The 20,084-nt window shown below is 51.3% G+C and overlaps 24 non-coding genes and 23 pseudogenes across 24 annotated transcripts; all 47 read right to left on the bottom strand.

Moving 5' to 3' along the window:
• Window positions 1-122: 122 nt before the first annotated feature.
• Window positions 123-283, bottom strand: LOC119913616. Its single transcript, XR_005446576.1, has one exon. It is a non-coding gene; the product is annotated as a U1 spliceosomal RNA (small nuclear RNA).
• A 248-nt stretch (window positions 284-531) lies between these two features.
• On the bottom strand, window positions 532-679 carry LOC119913742 (annotated as a pseudogene).
• A 262-nt stretch (window positions 680-941) lies between these two features.
• LOC119913647 lies at window positions 942-1,088 on the bottom strand (annotated as a pseudogene).
• A 264-nt stretch (window positions 1,089-1,352) lies between these two features.
• Window positions 1,353-1,516, bottom strand: LOC119913555. The gene has a single exon (XR_005446518.1). It is a non-coding gene; the product is annotated as a U1 spliceosomal RNA (small nuclear RNA).
• Window positions 1,517-1,767: 251 nt separating this feature from the next.
• LOC119913720 lies at window positions 1,768-1,917 on the bottom strand (annotated as a pseudogene).
• Window positions 1,918-2,177: 260 nt separating this feature from the next.
• On the bottom strand, window positions 2,178-2,341 carry LOC119913512. The gene has a single exon (XR_005446476.1). It is a non-coding gene; the product is annotated as a U1 spliceosomal RNA (small nuclear RNA).
• A 422-nt stretch (window positions 2,342-2,763) lies between these two features.
• On the bottom strand, window positions 2,764-2,924 carry LOC119913630. The gene has a single exon (XR_005446589.1). It is a non-coding gene; the product is annotated as a U1 spliceosomal RNA (small nuclear RNA).
• Window positions 2,925-3,340: 416 nt separating this feature from the next.
• Window positions 3,341-3,500, bottom strand: LOC119913637. Its single transcript, XR_005446596.1, has one exon. It is a non-coding gene; the product is annotated as a U1 spliceosomal RNA (small nuclear RNA).
• Window positions 3,501-3,750: 250 nt separating this feature from the next.
• On the bottom strand, window positions 3,751-3,901 carry LOC119913703 (annotated as a pseudogene).
• A 259-nt stretch (window positions 3,902-4,160) lies between these two features.
• LOC119913511 lies at window positions 4,161-4,324 on the bottom strand. The gene has a single exon (XR_005446475.1). It is a non-coding gene; the product is annotated as a U1 spliceosomal RNA (small nuclear RNA).
• A 426-nt stretch (window positions 4,325-4,750) lies between these two features.
• LOC119913559 lies at window positions 4,751-4,913 on the bottom strand. The gene has a single exon (XR_005446522.1). It is a non-coding gene; the product is annotated as a U1 spliceosomal RNA (small nuclear RNA).
• A 247-nt stretch (window positions 4,914-5,160) lies between these two features.
• Window positions 5,161-5,307, bottom strand: LOC119913770 (annotated as a pseudogene).
• Window positions 5,308-5,568: 261 nt separating this feature from the next.
• On the bottom strand, window positions 5,569-5,732 carry LOC119913542. Its single transcript, XR_005446505.1, has one exon. It is a non-coding gene; the product is annotated as a U1 spliceosomal RNA (small nuclear RNA).
• A 254-nt stretch (window positions 5,733-5,986) lies between these two features.
• Window positions 5,987-6,134, bottom strand: LOC119913748 (annotated as a pseudogene).
• A 264-nt stretch (window positions 6,135-6,398) lies between these two features.
• LOC119913651 lies at window positions 6,399-6,549 on the bottom strand (annotated as a pseudogene).
• Window positions 6,550-6,810: 261 nt separating this feature from the next.
• LOC119913613 lies at window positions 6,811-6,974 on the bottom strand. Its single transcript, XR_005446573.1, has one exon. It is a non-coding gene; the product is annotated as a U1 spliceosomal RNA (small nuclear RNA).
• A 656-nt stretch (window positions 6,975-7,630) lies between these two features.
• On the bottom strand, window positions 7,631-7,793 carry LOC119913594. Its single transcript, XR_005446556.1, has one exon. It is a non-coding gene; the product is annotated as a U1 spliceosomal RNA (small nuclear RNA).
• A 250-nt stretch (window positions 7,794-8,043) lies between these two features.
• Window positions 8,044-8,195, bottom strand: LOC119913655 (annotated as a pseudogene).
• A 261-nt stretch (window positions 8,196-8,456) lies between these two features.
• Window positions 8,457-8,618, bottom strand: LOC119913617. Its single transcript, XR_005446577.1, has one exon. It is a non-coding gene; the product is annotated as a U1 spliceosomal RNA (small nuclear RNA).
• Window positions 8,619-8,869: 251 nt separating this feature from the next.
• LOC119913701 lies at window positions 8,870-9,020 on the bottom strand (annotated as a pseudogene).
• Window positions 9,021-9,285: 265 nt separating this feature from the next.
• On the bottom strand, window positions 9,286-9,449 carry LOC119913554. The gene has a single exon (XR_005446516.1). It is a non-coding gene; the product is annotated as a U1 spliceosomal RNA (small nuclear RNA).
• Window positions 9,450-9,701: 252 nt separating this feature from the next.
• On the bottom strand, window positions 9,702-9,850 carry LOC119913739 (annotated as a pseudogene).
• Window positions 9,851-9,941: 91 nt separating this feature from the next.
• LOC119913700 lies at window positions 9,942-10,092 on the bottom strand (annotated as a pseudogene).
• Window positions 10,093-10,355: 263 nt separating this feature from the next.
• Window positions 10,356-10,505, bottom strand: LOC119913754 (annotated as a pseudogene).
• Window positions 10,506-10,769: 264 nt separating this feature from the next.
• LOC119913614 lies at window positions 10,770-10,930 on the bottom strand. Its single transcript, XR_005446574.1, has one exon. It is a non-coding gene; the product is annotated as a U1 spliceosomal RNA (small nuclear RNA).
• Window positions 10,931-11,182: 252 nt separating this feature from the next.
• Window positions 11,183-11,333, bottom strand: LOC119913699 (annotated as a pseudogene).
• Window positions 11,334-11,588: 255 nt separating this feature from the next.
• Window positions 11,589-11,750, bottom strand: LOC119913601. The gene has a single exon (XR_005446562.1). It is a non-coding gene; the product is annotated as a U1 spliceosomal RNA (small nuclear RNA).
• Window positions 11,751-11,999: 249 nt separating this feature from the next.
• Window positions 12,000-12,147, bottom strand: LOC119913753 (annotated as a pseudogene).
• A 261-nt stretch (window positions 12,148-12,408) lies between these two features.
• On the bottom strand, window positions 12,409-12,570 carry LOC119913610. The gene has a single exon (XR_005446571.1). It is a non-coding gene; the product is annotated as a U1 spliceosomal RNA (small nuclear RNA).
• Window positions 12,571-12,995: 425 nt separating this feature from the next.
• Window positions 12,996-13,146, bottom strand: LOC119913658 (annotated as a pseudogene).
• A 226-nt stretch (window positions 13,147-13,372) lies between these two features.
• On the bottom strand, window positions 13,373-13,535 carry LOC119913572. The gene has a single exon (XR_005446534.1). It is a non-coding gene; the product is annotated as a U1 spliceosomal RNA (small nuclear RNA).
• Window positions 13,536-13,786: 251 nt separating this feature from the next.
• LOC119913724 lies at window positions 13,787-13,935 on the bottom strand (annotated as a pseudogene).
• A 264-nt stretch (window positions 13,936-14,199) lies between these two features.
• On the bottom strand, window positions 14,200-14,361 carry LOC119913611. The gene has a single exon (XR_005446572.1). It is a non-coding gene; the product is annotated as a U1 spliceosomal RNA (small nuclear RNA).
• Window positions 14,362-14,603: 242 nt separating this feature from the next.
• On the bottom strand, window positions 14,604-14,751 carry LOC119913734 (annotated as a pseudogene).
• Window positions 14,752-15,014: 263 nt separating this feature from the next.
• Window positions 15,015-15,178, bottom strand: LOC119913541. The gene has a single exon (XR_005446504.1). It is a non-coding gene; the product is annotated as a U1 spliceosomal RNA (small nuclear RNA).
• A 246-nt stretch (window positions 15,179-15,424) lies between these two features.
• LOC119913762 lies at window positions 15,425-15,572 on the bottom strand (annotated as a pseudogene).
• A 260-nt stretch (window positions 15,573-15,832) lies between these two features.
• On the bottom strand, window positions 15,833-15,990 carry LOC119913631. Its single transcript, XR_005446590.1, has one exon. It is a non-coding gene; the product is annotated as a U1 spliceosomal RNA (small nuclear RNA).
• A 249-nt stretch (window positions 15,991-16,239) lies between these two features.
• On the bottom strand, window positions 16,240-16,392 carry LOC119913750 (annotated as a pseudogene).
• A 260-nt stretch (window positions 16,393-16,652) lies between these two features.
• LOC119913639 lies at window positions 16,653-16,810 on the bottom strand. The gene has a single exon (XR_005446598.1). It is a non-coding gene; the product is annotated as a U1 spliceosomal RNA (small nuclear RNA).
• A 253-nt stretch (window positions 16,811-17,063) lies between these two features.
• Window positions 17,064-17,210, bottom strand: LOC119913752 (annotated as a pseudogene).
• Window positions 17,211-17,463: 253 nt separating this feature from the next.
• LOC119913607 lies at window positions 17,464-17,625 on the bottom strand. Its single transcript, XR_005446568.1, has one exon. It is a non-coding gene; the product is annotated as a U1 spliceosomal RNA (small nuclear RNA).
• Window positions 17,626-17,872: 247 nt separating this feature from the next.
• Window positions 17,873-18,021, bottom strand: LOC119913760 (annotated as a pseudogene).
• A 265-nt stretch (window positions 18,022-18,286) lies between these two features.
• On the bottom strand, window positions 18,287-18,445 carry LOC119913634. The gene has a single exon (XR_005446593.1). It is a non-coding gene; the product is annotated as a U1 spliceosomal RNA (small nuclear RNA).
• A 249-nt stretch (window positions 18,446-18,694) lies between these two features.
• On the bottom strand, window positions 18,695-18,845 carry LOC119913716 (annotated as a pseudogene).
• Window positions 18,846-19,109: 264 nt separating this feature from the next.
• LOC119913641 lies at window positions 19,110-19,267 on the bottom strand. The gene has a single exon (XR_005446600.1). It is a non-coding gene; the product is annotated as a U1 spliceosomal RNA (small nuclear RNA).
• Window positions 19,268-19,518: 251 nt separating this feature from the next.
• On the bottom strand, window positions 19,519-19,651 carry LOC119913769 (annotated as a pseudogene).
• A 270-nt stretch (window positions 19,652-19,921) lies between these two features.
• On the bottom strand, window positions 19,922-20,080 carry LOC119913638. The gene has a single exon (XR_005446597.1). It is a non-coding gene; the product is annotated as a U1 spliceosomal RNA (small nuclear RNA).
• Between the last annotated feature and the right edge of the window lie 4 nt (window positions 20,081-20,084).

Genomic DNA, 20,084 nt, shown 5'->3' with positions numbered 1-20,084 from the left:
TGGGCAAACTGCCAAAGGAACCGGGGGCCCGTGAACATTTACACTGCGCAAGCATACGCTGACTTGGACGTTGACAGACTGCGCGCGCAGCCCAGGACTCCTTTCTTTTCCTTGACACAAAACAGGGGAGAGCGCGAACGCAGCCCCCACTACCACAAATTATGCAGTCGAGATTCCCACATTTGGGGAATTCGCAGGGGTCAGCACAACCGGAGTGCAATGGCTAAGCTCGCCCTGGGTGAACCACCTTCTTGATCATGGTATCTCCCTGCCAGGTAAGTATGAGTTGAAAGTGTCAGAGACAGGGTGGTCGGTCCCGACACAGCACTCTGGCTGAGGGGCCTACACGCATAATCCCAGAGGTCAGAGTTTTCTGTCTCTGAAAAAGCAAACACGTCCGCGGAAAAGCCTAAAACCCAAGCATGCTAGCAATGGAAGCATGCCTGGGGGACATTTCTTCCACAAAGAAAGAACAATCTCAGAGAGGCCAACACGCAATTCTTGTCCTTTCTTTTCCTTTGACATAATAACAGGGGAGAGCGCGAACGCAGTCCCCACTACCACAAATTATGCAGTCGAGATGCCCACATTTGGGGAATTCGCAGTGTCTTTCTGTCTCTGAAAAAGCAAACACATCCGCGTAAAGGCCTAAAACTAAGCATGCTAGCAATGGAAGCATGCCTGGAGGACATTTCTTGCACAAGAAAGAACAATCTCAGAGAGGCCAACACGCAATCATTTTGTCCCACCTAAAAGGACACACCCCTTCTTGCGGCCATCGGGACCCTGGGCATTACTCAACACGCTGCCACTCTCTGGGCAAACTGCCAAAGGAACCGGGGGGCCGTGAACATTTACACTGCCGCAAGCATACGCTGACTTGGACGTTGACAGACTGCGCACGCAGCCCAGGACTCCTTTCTTTTCCTTTGACACAATAACAGGGGAGAGCGCGAACGCAGTCCCCCACTACCACAAATTATGCAGTCGAGATTCCCACATTTGGGGAATTCGCAGTGTCTTTCTGTCTCTGAAAAAGCAAACACCGCGTAAAGGCCTAAAACTAAGCATGCTAGCAATGGAAGCATGCCTGGAGGACATTTCTTGCACAAAGAAAGAACAATCTCAGAGAGGCCAACACGCAATTCATTTGTCCCACCTAAAAGGACACACCCCCTTCTTGCGGCCATCGGGACCCTGGGCATTACTCAACACGCTGCCACTCTCTGGGCAAACTGCCAAAGGAACCGGGGGCCCGTGAACATTTACACTGCCGCAACCATACGCTGACTTGGACGTTGAAAGACTGCGCGCGCAGCCCAGGACTCCTTTTCTTTCCTTTGACACATAAACAGGGGAGAGCGCGAACGCAGTCCCCCACTACCACAAATTATGCAGTCGAGAATCCCACATTTGGGGAATTCGCAGGGGTCAGCACAACCGGAGTGCAATGGCTAAGCCTCGCCCTGGGTGAACCACCTTCTTGATCATGGTATCTCCCCTGCCAGGTAAGTATGAGTTGAAAGTGTCAGAGACAGGGTGGTCGGTCCAGACACAGCACTCTGGCTGAGGGTGCCTACAACGCATAATCCCAGAGGTCAGAGTCTTTCTGTCTCTGAAAAAGCAAACACGTCCGCGGAAAAGCCTAAAACCCAAGCATGCTAGCAATGGAAGCATGCCTGGGGGACATTTCTTCCACAAAGAAAGAACATCTCAGAGAGGCCAACACGCAATTCATTTGTCCTTTCTTTTCCTTTGACATAATAACAGGGGAGAGCGCGAACGCAGTCCCCCACTACCACAAATTATGCAGTCGAGATGCCACATTTGGGGAATTCGCAGTGTCTTTCTGTCTCTGAAAAAGCAAACACATCCGCGTAAAGGCCTAAAACCTAAGCATGCTAGCAATGGAAGCATGCCTGGGGGACATTTCTTGCACAAAGAAAGAACAATCTCAGAGAGGCCAACACGCAATTCATTTTGTCCACCTAAAAGGACACCCCCTTCTTGCGGCCATCGGGACCCTGGGCATTACTCAACACGCTGCCACTCTCTGGGCAAACTGCCAAAGGAACCGGGGGCCGTGAACATTACACTGCCGCAAGCATACGCTGACTTGGACGTTGACAGACTGCGCGCGCAGCCCAGGACTCCTTTCTTTTCCTTTGACACAATAACAGGGGAGAGCGCGAACGCAGTCCCCCACTACCACAAATTATGCAGTCGAGATTCCCACATTTGGGGAATTCGCAGGGGTCAGCACAACCGGAGTGCAATGGCTAAGCCTCACCCTGGGTGAACCACCTTCTTGATCATGGTATCTCCCCTGCCAGGTAAGTATGAGTTGAAAGTGTCAGAGACAGGGTGGTCGGTCCCAGACACAGCACTCTGGCTGAGGGTGCCTACAACGCATAATCCAGAGGTCAGGGTCTTTCTGTCTCTGAAAAAGCAAACACGTCCGCGGAAAAGCCTAAAACCTAAGCATAGCAATGGAAGCATGCCTGGAGGACATTTCTTGCACAAAGAAAGAACAATCTCAGAGAGGCCAACACGCAATTCATTTTGTCCCACCTAAAAGGACACACCCCTTCTTGCGGCCATCGGGACCCTGGGCATTACTCAACACGCTGCCACTCTCTGGGCAAACTGCCAAAGGAACCGGGGGGCCCGTGAACATTTACACTGCCGCAGCATACGCTGACTTGGACGTTGACAGACTGCGCGCGCAGCCCAGGACTCCTTTCTTTTCCTTTGACACAATAACAGGGGAGAGCGCGAACGCAGTCCCCCACTACCACAAATTATGCAGTCGAGATGCCCACATTTGGGGAATTCGCAGGGGTCAGCACAACGGAGTGCAATGGCTAAGCCTCACCTGGGTGAACCACCTTCTTGATCATGGTATCTCCCTGCCAGGTAAGTATGAGTTGAAAGTGTCAGAGACAGGGTGGTCGGTCCCAGACACAGCACTCTGTGAGGGGCCTACAACGCATAATCCCAGAGGTCAGGGTCTTTCTGTCTCTGAAAAAGCAAACACGTCCGCGGAAAAGCCTAAAACTAAGCATGCTAGCAATGGAAGCATGCCTGGAGGACATTTCTTGCACAAAGAAAGAACAATCTCAGAGAGGCCAACACGCAATTCATTTTGTCCACCTAAAAGGACACCCCCTTCTTGCGGCCATCGGGACCCTGGGCATTACTCAACACGCTGCCACTCTGGGCAAACTGCCAAAGGAACGGGGGCCCGTGAACATTTACACTGCCGCAAGCATACGCTGACTTGGACGTTGACAGACTGCGCGCGCACCCCAGGACTCCTTTCTTTTCCTTTGACACAATAACAGGGAGAGCGCGAACGCAGTCCCCCACTACCACAAATTATGCAGTCGAGAATCCACATTTGGGGAATTCGCAGGGGTCAGCACAACGGAGTGCAATGGCTAAGCCTCGCCCTGGGTGAACCACCTTCTTGATCATGGTATTCCCCTGCAGGTAAGTATGAGTTGAAAGTGTCAGAGAAAGGGTGGTCGGTCCCAGACACAGCACTCTGGCTGAGGGTGCCTACAACGCATAATCCCAGAGGTCAGAGTCTTTCTGTCTCTGAAAAGCAAAACACGTCCGCGGAAAAGCCTAAAACCCAAGCATGCTAGCAATGGAAGCATGCCTGGGGGACATTTCTTCCACAAAGAAAGAACAATCTCAGAGGCCAACACGCAATCATTTGTCCTTTCTTTTCCTTTGACATAATAACAGGGGAGAGCGCGAACGCAGTCCCCCACTACCACAAATTATGCAGTCGAGATGCCCACATTTGGGGAATTCGCAGTGTCTTTCTGTCTCTGAAAAAGCAAACACATCCGCGTAAAGGCCTAAAACCTAAGCATGCTAGCAATGGAAGCATGCCTGGAGGACATTTCTTGCACAAAGAAAGAACAATCTCAGAGAGGCCAACACGCAATTCATTTTGTCCCACTAAAAGGACACACCCCTTCTTGCGGCCATCGGGACCCTGGGCATTATCAACACGCTGCCACTCTCTGGGCAAACTGCCAAAGGAACCGGGGGCCCGTGAACATTTACACTGCCGCAAGCATACGCTGACTTGGACGTTGACAGACTGCGCGCGCAGCCCAGGACTTTCTTTTCCTTTGACACAATAACAGGGGAGAGCGCGAACGCAGTCCCCCACTACCACAAATTATGCAGTCGAGATTCCCACATTTGGGGAATTCGCAGGGGTCAGCACAACCGGAGTGCAATGGCTAAGCCTCACCCTGGGTGAACCACCTTCTTGATCATGGTATCTCCCCTGCCAGGTAAGTATGAGTTGAAAGTGTCAGAGACAGGGTGGTCGGTCCCAGACACAGCACTCTGGCTGAGGGTGCCTACAACGCATAATCCCAGAGGTCAGGGTCTTTCTGTCTCTGAAAAAGCAAACACGTCCGCGGAAAAGCCTAAAACCTAAGCATGCTAGCAATGGAAGCATGCCTGGAGGACATTTCTTGCACAAAGAAAGAACAATCTCAGAGAGGCCAACACGCAATTCATTTTGTCCCACCTAAAAGGACAACCCCCTTCTTGCGGCCATCGGGACCCTGGGCATTACTCAACACGCTGCCACTCTCTGGGCAAATGCCAAAGGAACCGGGGGGCCCGTGAACATTTACACTGCCGCAAGCATACGCTGACTTGGACGTTGACAGACTGCGCGCGCAGCCCAGGACTCCTTTCTTTTCCTTTGACACAATAACAGGGGAGAGCGCGAACGCAGTCCCCCACTACCACAAATTATGCAGTCGAGATTCCACATTTGGGGAATTCGCAGGGGTCAGCACAACCGGAGTGCAATGGCTAAGCCTCGCCCTGGGTGAACCACCTTCTTGATCATGGTATCTCCCCTGCCAGGTAAGTATGAGTTGAAAGTGTCAGAGACAGGGTGGTCGGTCCCAGACACAGCACTCTGGCTGAGGGTGCTACAACGCAATCCCAGAGGTCAGAGTCTTTCTGTCTCTGAAAAAGCAAACACGTCCGCGGAAAAGCCTAAAACCCAAGCATGCTAGCAATGGAAGCATGCCTGGGGGACATTTTCCACAAAGAAAGAACAATCTCAGAGAGGCCAACACGCAATTCATTTGTCCTTTTTTTCCTTGACATAATAACAGGGGAGAGCGCGAACGCAGTCCCCACTACCACAATTATGCAGTCGAGATGCCACATTTGGGGAATTCGCAGTGTCTTTCTGTCTCTGAAAAAGCAAACACATCCGCGTAAAGGCCTAAAACCTAAGCATGCTAGCAATGGAAGCATGCCTGGAGGACATTTCTTGCACAAAGAAAGAACAATCTCAGAGAGGCCAACACGCAATTCATTTTGTCCCACCTAAAAGGACACACCCTTCTTGCGGCCATCGGGACCCTGGGCATTACTCAACACGCTGCCACTCTCTGGGCAAACTGCCAAAGGAACCGGGGGCCCGTGAACATTTACACTGCCGCAAGCATACGCTGACTTGGACGTTGACAGACTGCGCGCGCAGCCCAGGACTCCTTTCTTTTCTTTGACAAATAACAGGGGAGAGCGCGAACGCAGTCCCCCACTACCACAAATTATGCAGTCGAGATTCCCACATTTGGGGAATTCGCAGGGGTCAGCACAACCGGAGTGCAATGGCTAAGCCTCGCCCTGGGTGAACCACCTTCTTGATCATGGTATCTCCCCTGCCAGGTAAGTATGAGTTGAAAGTGTCAGAGACAGGGTGGTCGGTCCCAGACACAGCACTCTGGCTGAGGGTGCCTACAACGCATAATCCCAGAGGTCAGAGTCTTTCTGTCTCTGAAAAAGCAAACACGTCCGCGGAAAAGCCTAAAACCCAAGCATGCTAGCAATGGAAGCATGCCTGGGGGACATTTCTTCCACAAAGAAAGAACAATCTCAGAGAGGCCAACACGCAATTCATTTGTCCTTTCTTTTCCTTTGACATAATAACAGGGGAGAGCGCGAACGCAGTCCCCACTACCACAAATTATGCAGTCGAGATGCCCACATTTGGGGAATTCGCAGTGTCTTTCTGTCTCTGAAAAAGCAAAACATCCGCGTAAAGGCCTAAAACCTAAGCATGCTAGCAATGGAAGCATGCCTGGAGGACATTTCTTGCACAAAGAAAGAACAATCTCAGAGAGGCCAAACGCAATTCATTTTGTCCCACCTAAAAGGACACACCCCCTTCTTGCGGCCATCGGGACCCTGGGCATTACTCAACACGCTGCCACTCTCTGGGCAAACTGCCAAAGGAACCGGGGGGCCGTGAACATTTACACTGCCGCAAGCATACGCTGACTTGGACGTTGACAGACTGCGCACGCAGCCCAGGACTCCTTTCTTTTCCTTTGACACAATAACAGGGGAGAGCGCGAACGCAGTCCCCCACTACCACAAATTATGCAGTCGAGATTCCCACATTTGGGGAATTCGCAGTGTCTTTCTGTCTCTGAAAAAGCAAACACATCCGCGTAAAGGCCTAAAACCTAAGCATGCTAGCAATGGAAGCATGCCTGGAGGACATTTCTTGCACAAAGAAAGAACAATCTCAGAGAGGCCAACACGCAATTCATTTTGTCCACCTAAAAGGACACCCCCTTCTTGCGGCCATCGGGACCCTGGGCATTACTCAACACGCTGCCACTCTTGGGCAAACTGCCAAAGGAACCGGGGGGCCCGTGAACATTTACACTGCCGCAAGCATACGCTGACTTGGACGTTGACAGACTGCGCGCGCAGCCCAGGATCCTTTCTTTTCCTTTGACACAATAACAGGGGAGAGAGCGAACGCAGTCCCCACACTACCACAAATTATGCAGTCGAGATTCCCACATTTGGGGAATTCGCAGGGGTCAGCGCAACGGAGTGCAATGGCTAAGCCTCGCCCTGGGTGAACCACCTTCTTGATCATGGTATCTCCCCTGCCAGGTAAGTATGAGTTGAAAGTGTCAGAGACAGGGTGGTCGGTCCCAGACACAGCACTCTGGCTGAGGGTGCCTACAACGCATACCAGAGGTCAGAGTCTTTCTGTCTCTGAAAAAGCAAACACATCCGCGTAAAAGCCTAAAACCCAAGCATGCTAGCAATGGAAGCATGCCTGGGGGACATTTCTTCCACAAAGAAAGAACAATCTCAGAGAGGCCAACACGCAATTCATTTGTCCTTTCTTTTCCTTTGACATAATAACAGGGGAGAGCGAACGCAGTCCCCACTACACAAATTATGCAGTCGAGATGCCCACATTTGGGGAATTCGCAGTGTCTTTCTGTCTGAAAAAGCAAACACATCCGCGTAAAGGCCTAAAACCTAAGCATGCTAGCAATGGAAGCATGCCTGGAGGACATTTCTTGCACAAAGAAAGAACAATCTCAGAGAGGCCAACACGCAATTCATTTTGTCCCACCTAAAAGGACACACCCTTCTTGCGGCCATCGGGACCCTGGGCATTACTCAACACGCTGCCACTCTCTGGGCAAACTGCCAAAGGAACGGGGGCCCGTGAACATTTACACTGCCGCAAGCATACACTGACTTGGACGTTGACAGACTGCGCGCGCAGCCCAGGACTCCTTTCTTTTCCTTTGACACATAACAGGGGAGAGCGCGAACGCAGTCCCCCACTACCACAAATTATGCAGTCGAGATTCCCACATTTGGGGAATTCGCAGGGGTCAGCGCAACCGGAGTGCAATGGCTAAGCCTCGCCCTGGGTGAACACCTTCTTGATCATGGTATCTCCCCTGCCAGGTAAGTATGAGTTGAAAGTGTCAGAGACAGGGTGGTCGGTCCAGACACAGCACTTGGCTGAGGGTGCCTACAACGCATAATCCCAGAGGTCAGAGTCTTTCTGTCTCTGAAAAAAAAACACGTCCGCGGAAAAGCCTAAAACCCAAGCATGCTAGCAATGGAAGCATGCCTGGGGGACATTTCTTCCACAAAGAAAGAACAATCTCAGAGAGGCCAACACGCAATTCATTTGTCCTTTCTTTTCCTTTGACATAATAACAGGGGAGAGCGCGAACGCAGTCCCCCACTACCACAAATTATGCAGTCGAGATGCCCACATTTGGGGAATTCGCAGTGTCTTTCTGTCTCTGAAAAAGCAAACACATCCGCGTAAAGGCCTAAAAACCTAAGCATGCTAGCAATGGAAGCATGCCTGGAGGACATTTCTTGCACAAAGAAAGAACAATCTCAGAGAGGCCAACACGCAATTCATTTTGTCCCACCTAAAAGGACACACCCCTTCTTGCGGCCATCGGGACCTGGGCATTACTCAACACGCTGCCACTCTCTGGGCAAACTGCCAAAGGAACCGGGGGCCCGTGAACATTTACACTGCCGCAAGCATACATGACTTGGACGTTGACAGACTGCGCGCGCAGCCCAGGACTCCTTTCTTTTCCTTGACACAATAACAGGGGAGAGCGCGAACGCAGTCCCCCACTACCCAAATTATGCAGTCGAGATTCCCACATTTGGGGAATTCGCAGGGGTCAGCACAACCGGAGTGCAATGGCTAAGCCTCGCCCTGGGTGAACCACCTTCTTGATCATGGTATCTCCCTGCCAGGTAAGTATGAGTTGAAAGTGTCAGAGACAGGGTGGTCGGTCCCAGACACAGCACTCTGGCTGAGGGTGCCTACAACGCATAATCCCAGAGGTCAGAGTCTTTCTGTCTCTGAAAAAGCAAACACGTCCGTGGAAAAGCCTAAAACCCAAGCACTAGCAATGGAAGCATGCCTGGGGGACATTTCTTCCACAAAGAAAGAACAATCTCAGAGAGGCCAACACGCAATTCATTTGTCCTTTCTTTTCCTTTGACATAATAACAGGGGAGAGCGCGAACGCAGTCCCCCACTACCACAAATTATGCAGTCGAGATGCCCACATTTGGGGAATTCGCAGTGTCTTTCTGTCTCTGAAAAAGCAAACACATCCGCGTAAAGGCCTAAAACCTAAGCATGCTAGCAATGGAAGCATGCCTGGAGGACATTTCTTGCACAAAGAAAGAACAATCTCAGAGAGGCCAACACGCAATTCATTTTGTCCCACCTAAAAGGACACACCCCCTTCTTGCGGCCATCGGGACCCTGGGCATTACTCAACACGCTGCCACTCTCTGGGCAAACTGCCAAAGGAACCGGGGGGCCCGTGAACATTTACACTGCCGCAAGCATACGCTGACTTGGACGTTGACAGACTGGCGCGCAGCCCAGGACTCCTTTCTTTTCCTTTGACACAATAACAGGGGAGAGCGCGAACGCAGTCCCCCACTACCACAAATTATGCAGTCGAGATTCCCACATTTGGGGAATTCGCAGGGGTCAGCGCAACCGGAGTGCAATGGCTAAGCCTCGCCCTGGGTGAACCACCTTCTTGATCATGGTATCTCCCCTGCCAGGTAAGTATGAGTTGAAAGTGTCAGAGACAGGGTGGTCGGTCCCAGACACAGCACTCTGGCTGAGGGTGCCTACAACGCATAATCCCAGAGGTCAGAGTCTTTCTGTCTCTGAAAAAGCAAACACGTCCGCGGAAAAGCCTAAAACCCAAGCATGCTAGCAATGGAAGCATGCCTGGGGGACTTTCTTCCACAAAGAAAGAACAATCTCAGAGAGGCCAACACGCAATTCATTTGTCCTTTTTTTCCTTTGACATAATAACAGGGGAGAGCGCGAACGCAGTCCCCACTACCACAAATTATGCAGTCGAGATGCCCACATTTGGGGAATTCGCAGTGTCTTTCTGTCTCTGAAAAAGCAAACACATCCGCGTAAAGGCCTAAAACCTAAGCATGCTAGCAATGGAAGCATGCCTGGAGGACATTTCTTGCACAAAGAAAGAACAATCTCAGAGAGGCCAACACGCAATTCATTTGTCCTTTCTTTTCCTTTGACATAATAACAGGGGAGAGCGCGAACGCAGTCCCCCACTACCACAAATTATGCAGTCGAGATGCCCACATTTGGGGAATTCGCAGTGTCTTTCTGTCTCTGAAAAAGCAAACACATCCGCGTAAAGGCCTAAAACCTAAGCATGCTAGCAATGGAAGCATGCCTGGAGGACATTTCTTGCACAAAGAAAGAACAATCTCAGAGAGGCCAACACGCAATCATTTTGTCCCACCTAAAAGGACACACCCCCTTCTTGCGGCCATCGGGACCCTGGGCATTACTCAACACGCTGCCATCTCTGGGCAAACTGCCAAAGGAACCGGGGGGCCGTGAACATTTACACTGCCGCAAGCATACGCTGACTTGGACGTTGACAGACTGCGCACGCAGCCCAGGACTCCTTTCTTTTCCTTTGACACAATAACAGGGGAGAGCGCGAACGCAGTCCCCCACTACCAAAATTATGCAGTCGAGATGCCCACATTTGGGGAATTCGCAGTGTCTTTCTGTCTCTGAAAAAGCAAACACATCCGCGTAAAGGCCTAAAACCTAAGCATGCTAGCAATGGAAGCATGCCTGGAGGACATTTCTTGCACAAAGAAAGAACAATCTCAGAGAGGCCAACACGCAATTCATTTTGTCCCACCTAAAAGGACACACCCCCTTCTTGCGGCCATCGGGACCCTGGGCATTACTCAACACGCTGCCACTCTCTGGGCAAACTGCCAAAGGAACCGGGGGCCCGTGAACATTTACACTGCCGCAAGCATACACTGACTTGGACGTTGACAGACTGCGCGCGCAGCCCAGGACTCCTTTCTTTTCCTTGACACAATAACAGGGGAGAGCGCGAACGCAGTCCCCCACTACCACAAATTATGCAGTCGAGATTCCCACATTTGGGGAATTCGCAGGGGTCAGCACAACCGGAGTGCAATGGCTAAGCCTCGCCCTGGGTGAACCACCTTTGATCATGGTATCTCCCTGCCAGGTAAGTATGAGTTGAAAGTGTCAGAGACAGGGTGGTCGGTCCCAGACACAGCACTCTGGCTGAGGGTGCCTACAACGCATAATCCCAGAGGTCAGAGTCTTTCTGTCTCTGAAAAAGCAAACACGTCCGCGGAAAAGCCTAAAACCCAAGCATGCTAGCAATGGAAGCATGCCGGGGGACATTTCTTCCACAAAGAAAGAACAATCTCAGAGAGGCCAACACGCAATTCATTTGTCCTTTCTTTTCCTTTGACATAATAACAGGGGAGAGCGCGAACGCAGTCCCCCACTACCACAAATTATGCAGTCGAGATGCCCACATTTGGGGAATTCGCAGTGTCTTTCTGTCTCTGAAAAAGCAAACACATCCGCGTAAAGGCCTAAAACCTAAGCATGCTAGCAATGGAAGCATGCCTGGAGGACATTTCTTGCACAAAGAAAGAACAATCTCAGAGAGGCCAACACGCAATTCATTTTGTCCCACCTAAAAGGACACCCCCTTCTTGCGGCCATCGGGACCCTGGGCATTACTCAACACGCTGCCACTCTCTGGGCAAACTGCCAAAGGAACCGGGGGCCGTGAACATTTACACTCGCAAGCATACGCTGACTTGGACGTTGACAGACGCGCGCAGCCCAGGACTCCTTTCTTTTCCTTGACACAATAACAGGGAGAGCGCGAACGCAGTCCCCCACTACCACAAATTATGCAGTCGAGATTCCCACATTTGGGGAATTCGCAGGGGTCAGCACAACCGGAGTGCAATGGCTAAGCCTCGCCCTGGGTGAACCACCTTCTTGATCATGGTATCCCCTGCCAGGTAAGTATGAGTTGAAAGTGTCAGAGACAGGGTGGTCGGTCCCAGACACAGCACTCTGGCTGAGGGTGCCTACAACGCATAATCCAGAGGTCAGAGTCTTTCTGTCTCTGAAAAAGCAAACACGTCCGCGGAAAAGCCTAAAACCCAAGCATGCTAGCAATGGAAGCATGCCTGGGGACATTTCTTCCACAAAGAAAGAACAATCTCAGAGAGGCCAACACGCAATTCATTTGTCCTTTTTTCCTTTGACATAATAACAGGGGAGAGCGCGAACGCAGTCCCCCACTACCACAAATATGCAGTCGAGATGCCCACATTTGGGGAATTCGCAGTGTCTTTCTGTCTTGAAAAAGCAAACACATCCGCGTAAAGGCCTAAAACCTAAGATGCTAGCAATGGAAGCATGCCTGGAGGACATTTCTTGCACAAAGAAAGAACAATCTCAGAGAGGCCAACACGCAATTTTGTCCCACCTAAAAGGAACACCCCCTTCTTGCGGCCATCGGGACCCTGGGCATTACTCAACACGCTGCCACTCTCTGGGCAAACTGCCAAAGGAACCGGGGGGCCCGTGAACATTTACACTGCCGCAAGCATACGCTGACTTGGACGTTGACAGACTGCGCGCGCAGCCCAGGACTCCTTTCTTTTCCTTTGACACAATAACAGGGGAGAGCGCGAACGCAGTCCCCCACTACCACAAATTATGCAGTCGAGATTCCCACATTTGGGGAATTCGCAGGGGTCAGCACAACCGGAGTGCAATGGCTAAGCCTCGCCCTGGGTGAACCACTTCTTGATCATGGTATCTCCCCTGCAGGTAAGTATGAGTTGAAAGTGTCAGAGACGGGTGGTCGGTCCCAGACACAGCACTTGGCTGAGGGTGCCTAAAACGCATAATCCCAGAGGTCAGAGTCTTTCTGTCTCTGAAAAAGCAAACACGTCCGCGGAAAAGCCTAAAACCCAAGCATGCTAGCAATGGAAGCATGCTGGAGGACATTTCTTGCACAAAGAAAGAACAATCTCAGAGAGGCCAACACGCAATTCATTTTGTCCCACCTAAAAGGACACACCCCCTTCTTGCGGCCATCGGGACCCTGGGCATTACTCAACACGCTGCCACTCTCTGGGCAAACTGCCAAAGGAACCGGGGGGCCCGTGAACATTTACACTGCCGCAAGCATACGCTGACTTGGACGTTGACAGACTGCGCACGCAGCCCAGGACTCCTTTCTTTTCCTTTGACACAATAACAGGGGAGAGCGCGAACGCAGTCCCCCACTACCACAAATTATGCAGTCGAGATGCCCACATTTGGGGAATTCGCAGTGTCTTTCTGTCTCTGAAAAAGCAAACACATCCGCGTAAAGGCCTAAAACCTAAGCATGCTAGCAATGGAAGCATGCTGGAGGACATTTCTTGCACAAAGAAAGAACAATCTCAGAGAGGCCAACACGCAATTCATTTTGTCCACCTAAAAGGACACACCCCTTCTTGCGGCCATCGGGACCCTGGGCATTACTCAACACGCTGCCACTCTCTGGGCAAACTGCCGCAAGCATACATGACTTGGACGTTGACAGACTGCGCGCGCAGCCCAGGACTCCTTTCTTTTCCTTTGACACAATAACAGGGGAGAGCGCGAACGCAGTCCCCCACTACCACAAATTATGCAGTCGAGATTCCCACATTTGGGGAATTCGCAGGGGTCAGCACAACCGGAGTGCAATGGCTAAGCCTCGCCTGGGTGAACCACCTTCTTGATCATGGTATCTCCCCTGCCAGGTAAGTATGAGTTGAAAGTGTCAGAGACAGGGTGGTCGGTCCCAGACACAGCACTCTGGCTGAGGGTGCTACAACGCATAATCCCAGAGGTCAGAGTCTTTCTGTCTCTGAAAAAGCAAACACGTCCGCGGAAAAGCCTAAAACCCAAGCATGCTAGCAATGGAAGCATGCCTGGGGGACATTTTTCCACAAAGAAAGAACAATCTCAGAGAGGCCAACACGCAATTCATTTGTCCTTTCTTTTCCTTTGACATAATAACAGGGGAGAGCGCGAACGCAGTCCCCCACTACCACAAATTATGCAGTCGAGATGCCACATTTGGGGAATTCGCAGTGTCTTTCTGTCTCTGAAAAAGCAAACACATCCGCGTAAAGGCCTAAAACTAAGCATGCTAGCAATGGAAGCATGCCTGGAGGACATTTCTTGCACAAAGAAAGAACAATCTCAGAGAGGCCAACACGCAATTCATTTTGTCCCACCTAAAAGGACACACCCCTTCTTGCGGCCATCGGGACCCTGGGCATTACTCAACACGCTGCCACTCTCTGGGCAAACTGCCAAAGGAACCGGGGGCCCGTGAACATTTACACTGCCGCAAGCATACGCTGACTTGGACGTTGACAGACTGCGCGCGCAGCCCAGGACTCCTTTCTTTTCCTTTGACACAATAACAGGGGAGAGCGCGAACGCAGTCCCCCACTACCACAAATTATGCAGTCGAGATTCCCACATTTGGGGAATTCGCAGGGGTCAGCACAACCGGAGTGCAATGGCTAAGCCTCGCCCTGGGTGAACCACCTTCTGATCATGGTATCTCCCTGCCAGGTAAGTATGAGTTGAAAGTGTCAGAGACAGGGTGGTCGGTCCCAGACACAGCACTCTGGCTGAGGGTGCCTACAACGCATAATCCCAGAGGTCAGAGTCTTTCGTCTCTGAAAAAGCAAACACGTCCGCGGAAAAGCCTAAAACCCAAGCATGCTAGCAATGGAAGCATGCCTGGGGGACATTTCTTCCACAAAGAAAGAACAATCTCAGAGAGGCCAACACATCATTTGCCTTTCTTTCCATCAATAACAGGGGAGAGCGCGAACGCAGTCCCCACTACCACAAATTATGCAGTCGAGATGCCCACATTTGGGGAATTCGCAGTGTCTTTCTGTCTCTGAAAAAGCAAACACATCCGCGTAAAGGCCTAAAACCTAAGCAGCTAGCAATGGAAGCATGCCTGGAGGACATTTCTTGCACAAAGAAAGAACAATCTCAGAGAGGCCAACACGCAATTCATTTTGTCCCACCTAAAAGGACACACCCCCTTCTTGCGGCCATCGGGACCCTGGGCATTACTCAACACGCTGCCACTCTCTGGGCAAACTGCCAAAGGAACCGGGGGCCCGTGAACATTTACACTGCCGCAAGCATACGCTGACTTGGACGTTGACAGACTGCGCGCAGCCCAGGACTCCTTTCTTTTCCTTTGACACAATAACAGGGGAGAGCGCGAACGCAGTCCCCCACTACCACAAATTATGCAGTCGAGATTCCCACATTTGGGGAATTCGCAGGGGTCAGCACAACCGGAGTGCAATGGCTAAGCCTCGCCCTGGGTGAACCACCTTCTTGATCATGGTATCTCCCCTGCCAGGTAAGTATGAGTTGAAAGTGTCAGAGACAGGGTGGTCGGTCCCAGACACAGCACTCTGGCTGAGGGTGCTACAACGCATAATCCCAGAGGTCAGAGTTTCTGTCTCTGAAAAAGCAAACACGTCCGCGGAAAAGCCTAAAACCCAAGCATGCTAGCAATGGAAGCATGCCTGGGGGACATTTCTTCCACAAAGAAAGAACAATCTCAGAGAGGCCAACACGCAATTCATTTGTCCTTTTCCTTTGACATAATAACAGGGGAGAGCGCGAACGCAGTCCCCCACTACCAAATTATGCAGTCGAGATGCCCACATTTGGGGAATTCGCAGTGTCTTCTGTCTCTGAAAAAGCAAACACATCCGCGTAAAGGCCTAAAACCTAAGCATGCTAGCAATGGAAGCATGCCTGGAGGACATTTCTTGCACAAAGAAGAACAATCTCAGAGAGGCCAACACGCAATTCATTTGTCCACCTAAAAGGACACACCCCTTCTTGCGGCCATCGGGACCCTGGGCATTACTCAACACGCTGCCACTCTCTGGGCAAACTGCCAAAGGAACCGGGGGGCCGTGAACATTTACACTGCCGCAAGCATACGCTGACTTGGACGTTGACAGACTGCGCGCGCAGCCCAGGACTCCTTCTTTTCCTTGACACAATAACAGGGGAGAGCGCGAACGCAGTCCCCACTACCACAAATTATGCAGTCGAGATTCCCACATTTGGGGAATTCGCAGGGGTCAGCACAACCGGAGTGCAATGGCTAAGCCCGCCCTGGGTGAACCACCTTCTTGATCATGGTATCCCCTGCAGGTAAGTATGAGTTGAAAGTGTCAGAGACAGGGTGGTCGGTCCAGACACAGCACTCTGGCTGAGGGTGCCTACAACGCATAATCCCAGAGGTCAGAGTCTTTCGTCTCTGAAAAAGCAAACACGTCGGGAAAAGCCTAAAACCCAAGCATGCTAGCAATGGAAGCATGCCTGGGGGATATTTCTTCCACAAAGAAAGAACAATCTCAGAGAGGCCAACACGCAATTCATTTGTCCTTTCTTTTCCTTTGACATAATAACAGGGGAGAGCGCGAACGCAGTCCCCCACTACCACAAATTATGCAGTCGCGAGATGCCCACATTTGGGGAATTCGCAGTGTCTTTCTGTCTCTGAAAAAGCAAACACATCCGCGTAAAGGCCTAAAACCTAAGCATGCTAGCAATGGAAGCATGCCTGGAGGACATTTCTTGCACAAGAAAGAACAATCTCAGAGAGGAACACGCAATTCATTTTGTCCCACTAAAAGGACACACCCCCTTCTTGCGGCCATCGGGACCTGGGCATTACTCAACACGCTGCCACTCTCTGGGCAAACTGCCAAAGGAACCGGGGGGCCCGTGAACATTTACACTGCCGCAAGCATACGCTGACTTGGACGTTGACAGACTGCGCGCGCAGCCCAGGACTCCTTTCTTTCCTTTGACACAATAACAGGGGAGAGCGCGAACGCAGTCCCCACACCACAAATTATGCAGTCGAGATTCCCACATTTGGGGAATTCGCAGGGGTCAGCACAACGGAGTGCAATGGCTAAGCCTCGCCCTGGGTTGAACCACTCTTGATCATGGTATCCCCTGCCAGGTAAGTATGAGTTGAAAGTGTCAGAGACAGGGTGGTCGGTCCCAGACACAGCACTCTGGCTGAGGGTGCCTACAACGCATAATCCCAGAGGTCAGAGTCTTTCTGTCTCTGAAAAAGCAAACACGTCCGCGGAAAAGCCTAAAACCCAAGCATGCTAGCAATGGAAGCATGCCTGGGGGACATTTCTTCCACAAAGAAAGAACAATCTCAGAGAGGCCAACACGCAATTCATTTGTCCTTTCTTTTCCTTTGACATAATAACAGGGGAGAGCGCGAACGCAGTCCCCCATACCACAAATTATGCAGTCGAGATGCCCACATTTGGGGAATTCGCAGTGTCTTTTGTCTCTGAAAAAGCAACACATCCGCGTAAAGGCCAAAACCTAAGCATGCTAGCAATGGAAGCATGCCTGGAGGACATTTCTTGCACAAGAAAGAACAATCTCAGAGAGGCCAACACGCAATTCATTTGTCCCACCTAAAAGGACCACCCCTCTTGCAGCCATCGGGACCCTGGGCATTACTCAACACGCTGCCACTCTCTGGGCAAACTGAAAGGAACCGGGGGGCCCGTGAACATTTACACTGCCGCAAGCATACGCTGACTGGACGTTGACAGACTGCGCGCAGCCCAGGACTCCTTCTTTTCCTTTGACAATAACAGGGGAGAGCGCGAACGCTGTCCCCCACTACCACAATTATGCAGTCGAGATTCCCCTTTGGGGAATTCGCAGGGGTCAGACACAACCGGAGTGCAATGGCTAAGCCTCGCCCTGGGTGAACCACCTTCTTGATCATGGTATCTCCCCTGCCAGGTAAGTATGAGTTGAAAGTGTCAGAGACAGGGTGGTCGGTCCCAGACACAGCTCTGGCTGAGGGTGCCTACAACGCATAACCCAGAGGTCAAGTCTTCTGTCTCTGAAAAAGCAAACACCGTCCGCGGAAAAGCCTAAAACCCAAGCATGCTAGCAATGGAAGCATGCCTGGGGGACATTTCTTCCACAAAGAAAGAACAATCTCAGAGAGGCCAACACGCAATTCATTTGTCCTTTCTTTTCCTTTGACTATAACAGGGGAGAGCGCGAACGCAGTCCCCCACTCCACAAATTATGCAGTCGAGATGCCCACATTTGGGGAATTCGCAGTGTCTTTCTGTCTCTGAAAAAGCAACACATCCGCGTAAAGGCCTAAAACCTAAGCATGCTAGCAATGGAAGCATGCCTGGAGGACATTTCTTGCACAAAGAAAGAACAATCTCAGAGAGGCCAACACGCAATTCATTTTGTCCCACCTAAAAGGACACACCCCCTTCTTGCGGCCATCGGGACCCTGGGCATTACTCAACACGCTGCCACTCTCTGGGCAAACTGCCAAAGGAAACGGGGGGCCCGTGAACATTACACTGCCGCAAGCATACGCTGACTTGGACGTTGACAGACTGCGCGCGCAGCCCAGGACTCCTTTCTTTCCTTTGACACAATAACAGGGGAGAGCGCGAACGCAGTCCCCACTACCACAAATTATGCAGTCGAGATTCCAACATTTGGGGAATTCGCAGGGGTCAGCACAACCGGAGTGCAATGGCTAAGCCTCGCCCTGGGTGAACCACCTTCTTGATCGGTATCTCCCTGCCAGGTAAGTATGAGTTGAAAGTGTCAGAGACAGGGTGGTCGGTCCCAGACACAGCACTCTGGCTGAGGGTGCCTACAACGCATAATCCCAAAGGTCAGAGTCTTTCTGTCTCTGAAAAAGCAACACGTCCGCGGAAAAGCCTAAAACCCAGCATGCTAGCAATGGAAGCATGCCTGGGGGACATTCTTCCACAAAGAAAGAACAATCTCAGAGAGGCCAACACGCAATTCATTTGTCCTTTCTTTTCCTTTGACATAATAACAGGGAGAGCGCGAACGCAGTCCCCCACTACCACAAATTATGCAGTCGAGATGCCCACATTTGGGGAATTCGCAGGTCTTTCTGTCTCTGAAAAAGCAAACACCATCCGCGTAAAGGCCTAAAACCTAAGCATGCTAGCAATGGAAGCATGCCTGGAGGACATTTCTTGCACAAAGAAAGAACAATCTCAGAGAGGCCAACACGCAATTCATTTGTCCCACCTAAAAGGACACACCCCCTTCTTGCGGCCATCGGGACCTGGGCATTACTCAACACGCTGCCACTCTCTGGGCAAACTGCCAAAGGAACGGGGGCCCGTGAACATTTACACTGCCGCAAGCATACGCTGACTTGGACGTTGACAGACTGCGGCACGCAGCCCAGGACTCCTTTCTTTCCTTTGACACAATAACAGGAGGGAGAGCGAGAACGCAGTCCCCCACTACCACAAATTATGCAGTCGAGATTCCACATTTGGGGAATTCGCAGGGGTCAGCAACCGGAGTGAAAGGCTAAGCCTCGCCCTGGGTGAACCACTCTTGATCATGGTATCTTCCCTGCCAGGTACGTATGAGTTGAAAGTGTCAGAGACAGGGTGGTCGGTCCCAGACACAGCACTCTGGCTGAGGGTGCTACAACGCATAATCCCAGAGGTCAGAGTCTTTCTGTCTCTGAAAAAGCAAACACGTCCGCGGAGGAAAAGCCTAAACCCAAGAATGCTAGCAATGGAAGCATGCCTGGGGGACATTCTTCCAAAGAAAGAACAATCTCAGAGAGGCCAACACGCAATTCATTTGTCCTTTCTTTTCCTGACATAATAACAGGGGAGAGCGCGCGAACGCAGTCCCCCACTACCACAAATATGCAGTCGAGATGCCCACATTTGGGGAATTCGCAGTGTCTTTCTGTCTCTGAAAAAGCAAACACATCCGCGTAAAGGCCTAAAACCTAAGCATGCTAGCTGGAAGCATGCCTGGAGGACATTTCTTGCACAAAGAAAGAACAAATCAGAGAGGCCAACACGCAATTCATTTTGTCCCACCTAAAAGGACACACCCCCTCTCTTGCGGCCATCGGGACCTGGGCATTACTCAACACGCTGCCACCTTGGGCAAACTGCCAAAGGAACGGGGGCCGTGAACATTTACACTGCCGCAAGCATACGCTGACTGGACGTTGACAGACTCGCGCGCAGCCCAGGACTCCTTTCTTTTTTGACACAATAACGGGGATGAGCGCGAACGCAGTCCCCACTACCACAAATTATGCAGGCGAGATTCCCACATTTGGGGAATTCGCAGGGGTCAGCACAACCGGAGTGCAATGGCTAAGCCTCGCCTGGGTGAACCACTCTTGATCATGGTATCTCCCTGCCAGGTAAGTATGAGT

Source organism: Micropterus salmoides, unplaced genomic scaffold (assembly GCF_014851395.1).
Source record: "Micropterus salmoides isolate LMB-PRFRI ecotype aquatic unplaced genomic scaffold, ASM1485139v1 Ms_hic_scaffold_2, whole genome shotgun sequence".
Classification (NCBI taxonomy): Eukaryota; Metazoa; Chordata; class Actinopteri; order Centrarchiformes; family Centrarchidae; genus Micropterus; species Micropterus salmoides.
The sequence above is the reverse complement of the archived record's forward strand: the minus strand, read 5'-3'. Positions and strand labels throughout refer to the sequence as shown.